Genomic DNA, 4382 nt, shown 5'->3' on the forward strand with positions numbered 1-4382 from the left:
TTTTATTCAATTTATTTTGAGGATTCTTTGCAGAAAGTTTCACAAAGCATGTGGTTGAGACGAGAGGAGGGAATCTGTTGTCACCAATACAGTACAGGTGTTTTTATGGTTAAACAATGAATAAACGTTTTAATTCCAACATCACTGACGAACTCGCTGAAAAGGGCATCAAATCTTGCAACAAATTCACTAATTTATCTGCACTGCTGAACAACTTCACAGCTTTTACTTTTTGGAAATGTGGATCTGCAAAATGAAATGGAAATTTTGATTCCTTCTGCCTCTGGGTCTGGCAGTGTTTCAGTTTATGCTAAGAGCTCAGTGCTTCGGGCAGTGAGGGAGAGGTTTCTTTTTCAAAGAGAAAATGTATTAACACACATAAAAATACATATTGCATATTGCAGAATCGTATTGTCTTTCAGTAGCTTGTGAGATGATATTTTTGTCAGCTCACTCCTCCTTAAATTGCACTGTGAAAACTGCACTTGTTTTTGACTCGTTTAAAGCTCCATGTGAACACTGATGATGGAAAAGAAAAGCCTGCACAGTGTAGAATTTGATACCTGTGTATGTATGTGGTGCTGGGAGGAGTGTAACATTCACAGCATGGGACTTGGGGGGGGGGGGGTCACTGTTTGAGCCTGATTGGGGATGTTTGTCTCTGTGGTGGTTACTGTGAAATTCATACCAAAGCTTGGCGTTGTTGGGGCGCTCGTACTGGTCATCGTTTTTGAAGTTGGAGTTGGAGTTGTGGGCTCTGCAAGAGCGCATCAATGAAGTATCACTTGCACATAATCTAAAGACAAGCTTGACATAAAAAACAGACACTAATATACAGTATCAACATGTCCAGTGAATTGCAAGACAATTAAATGCTCCAACAGTGGAATCCAAAAGTCTGAGACCATGAGTGGAAATGCTTGTATTTTGCATTCTTTTTGAATTTAATTCAAGATTTTTCATTGCGGCGGCATGGTGGTGCAGTGGTTAGCGCTGTCGCCTCACAGCAAGAAGGTCCGGGTTCGAGCCCCGTGGCTGGCGAGGGCCTCTCTGTGTGGAGTTTGCATGTTCTCCCCGTGTCCACGTGGGTTTCCTCCGGGTGCTCCGGTTTCCCCCACAGTCCAAAGACATGCAGGTTAGGTTAACTGGTGACTCTAAATTGACCGTAGGTGCGAATGTGAGTGTGAATGGTTGTCTGCCCGGGGCGGCATCGCGGGGGGGGGGCGGCACGAGCGCGGGTGCGAAAAAAACAAACAAAACGCCCCCCCCAAATAAAAGGTCCCCCCCAAAAAAACCCCGAAAAAAAAAAAAACAAGACGGGCGGGTGTGTGTGTGTGTGTGTGAACATTTTGGATGGGGAAGCCCAATAGACCCTTTTCACTGATGTCACCGGAAACCGGAAGTAAACAAACCCTGCGCCATATTGGAAGACCAATAAACTCGTGATTAGGGGGAAATAATGACAGCGCGCGGAATTTAAACCCACGAGGCACTTGATTCATCATAAACCTACAATGGTAAACTTTTGTGCTGTGTTAGGGTGTTCCAACAAAGCTGATGGGAAAGGTGAAAAGAAGTCTTTCTACAGAATACCAGCTGTGATTGAGATACAAGCAAACCAAGGAGCTTTCTGCCAGGAGACAGAGAATAAGTGCATTACTGAGTGTCTCTGAGCAAAGGAGAGCCTGAACGTTGCAACCTCCCTATTGGCTGTTTGTAAAAATGTATCAGTTGTTGCCCTTCCCACGGGAATCATCGCGGGCTCGAGAGACGAGACCTGACGAGTTAGTTCGTCGGTAGCAGAACAAAATGTCTGGACACAAATCGGGTTTTCAGAAAAGGAAAGAAAATAAACGCCTGGTCGAAAATACAAAAAAGGAGGCAGAAAATGCAAAACGAGTTAAGGTAGGACAAATGGTTACTTTTCTGAGGCAGCCTGCATGGCTGCCTGCAGGCTTATTTATTATAGCCCATTTAGTTAAAATAGTTTATATAAAATGTTTATAGTTATAGTTATGTGATGGTTGTCCTGATTTAGACTGGGTTGTTTTTTTTTTTTTTTTTGGGGGGGGGGGGGGGTGCGCGATGTTGCACCCGGGTCCAGATTAGGGCAGAACCGGCCCTGGCTACATTTCAGGTGTAGTTTGTTTTATGAATGTATGTACTTGCATCGATGTGTACTTGGTCTTCCAATATGGCGCTTAAAAAAATCTCGCGGCGCGGTGACGTCATGCGGTACCCCTCGATACCAAAGTTGTGCAGGTGACGTCATCAGTGTGTGTGTGTGCCTAACTTGTCGTAGCCCCATAATATGCACAATCCCGCCAGCGGAACGTTGTACTAGTCATCAAAAAGACTTTACTACCATAGTACTACACTACTATGACATTACACAGAGTCTTAAGTAATGTGGATGTATCGTAAAGGTATTCTATGATGGCTCTCTATTTTTTTTATATGTCAACATTACATTGACAGTAATTGGTTGACATTTTAAAAACATAGATAAACCTGAACAATTCATACAAAAAAACTTCTTCTATTTTTACATTTCTAGTAATTGATCGACATATAAAAACATCTATAAACCTAAAGAAGTCATACAATAAACCTGTCTTTTTCAGTAGGTTGACATATAAAAAACATAGAGAGCCGTCATAGAATACCTTTACGATACATCCACAATTCAAACAAAAACATATATGTTTGTGTGGATTTACATATAAAAGGCATATACATTTTAAACTGTAAAATATAATTTAAAACTACAAACATTACATGAAGCATACAAAGACGGTATAATTCATCATACACATTATCTGTAAAAACCATGCACAATGTTCACTTCATACATACTAGATTTTCATAAAAAATTTGTATGAGGAAAATGCAAAAGGAGCCACTTTCAGGAGTAAATCATACATGGCATATATATTTATTTATAAATCCTTATAAGGATTTATCCTTATATTTGTAAGGATTTACTACTAAGACAGTGGTAAATTCTTATAAGTTCTTTACTGTTTTTTTTCGTATGGGAGGTCAGAGCCCTGGGTTCCCTGTTCCCCTGTTCCTATTGGTTCTCTGACTGGTCTGTTTGATTGTTGATGTTTAACAAGGCCATAGAATGAATTTATAGATTCATTTACTGAGCTACAGTAATTCATTTCAGGAATAAAAGACTTCAGGACCTGCTGTTACAGAACCTCAAAAACGTTCACGAACAGTGTGCACTGAAGTGTTTTATTCCTCTTATACTACAGCAATTTGAGACAATTACATGCTTGCCACTGTTTGTTTTTTTTTAAGTCATTTTAAAGAAAGTACTTTGGGTTTCAACATCTGCAAAACAGGAGCAGATGTGGTTCCTGTTATAACTTGCATTCTACACTCATGTTCCCTCACAAGCCTTAATTTTCTATCTCTCTTGACGTGAATAGAATAAAGTGTGCTTTTAAAAACTGAATTGAAATAAAACACATGATCCTGAAATGCATATTAAATTTCAGATATACTGTGGATCAAATTGCAGGCTTAGTGCCTCGACTATATTAAACGATAGAGTGTGATACCATTGAATGCTGAAATCTGATTGGTCAGAAGAAGGTGTGCATGATTTTCATATACTCATTTGAATAAATTATGTTTCTATAGTCACAGCTCACACACAGGGATGTGTTTGGCAAATACAGCTTTCTGACACCTTTTTTATTTGCTTGCTTGTTTGCACATTCGAAACGTGACAAATTATTGCAACTTCAGCTTGACAGAACACCATTTCTTGTACGCACACAAAAACATGCACGTGAGAAGTAATAATAATAATAATAATAATCATAAAGATGTTCCTGTTTGTGTTGCGTTCAAGATGACGTCACTGCAAGTTTATAAGGCGTTGCTATGACAACAAGCTGGAGTGGAAAACAAACTGCTGATCCCAAAAGTGAACTGAGTCGAGTCGAGTCGAGTCGAGACCATGCAATAGAAAAGGGCCAACAAACGAAGATTAATCATCAAAAGATTTTAAAACATGCGCTTCATAAAGTAATGCTGATAACCATTAATGTGGTGAAGTTTTGGGATTATTTTTGAGAATATATTTATTTCATATTTGTGGAAGGAGTCTTGGTTCTATGCCTCTGTGTGGCTGTTTATTGCAGCTCTCAGGCAGCTGAGAAGAAGAATTAACTTGTCTCCTTTCCTTTGGGGCCCTCTGGGATATGAACATTCTGTTCGGCGAGGATAACTTATAAAAGGGATCAGATTATAGAATGAATGATTTGTATTTTCTATATTTTATCAAATAACTTGTGAATGTTGGAGTGTGCTGTGTGAGGTGATGCGAGGTTGTGAGGTCCTACCTTCAATGATCAGCTGGAGAT

This window comes from Neoarius graeffei, chromosome 20, assembly GCF_027579695.1.
Source record: "Neoarius graeffei isolate fNeoGra1 chromosome 20, fNeoGra1.pri, whole genome shotgun sequence".
In the NCBI taxonomy this organism is placed as follows: Eukaryota; Metazoa; Chordata; class Actinopteri; order Siluriformes; family Ariidae; genus Neoarius; species Neoarius graeffei.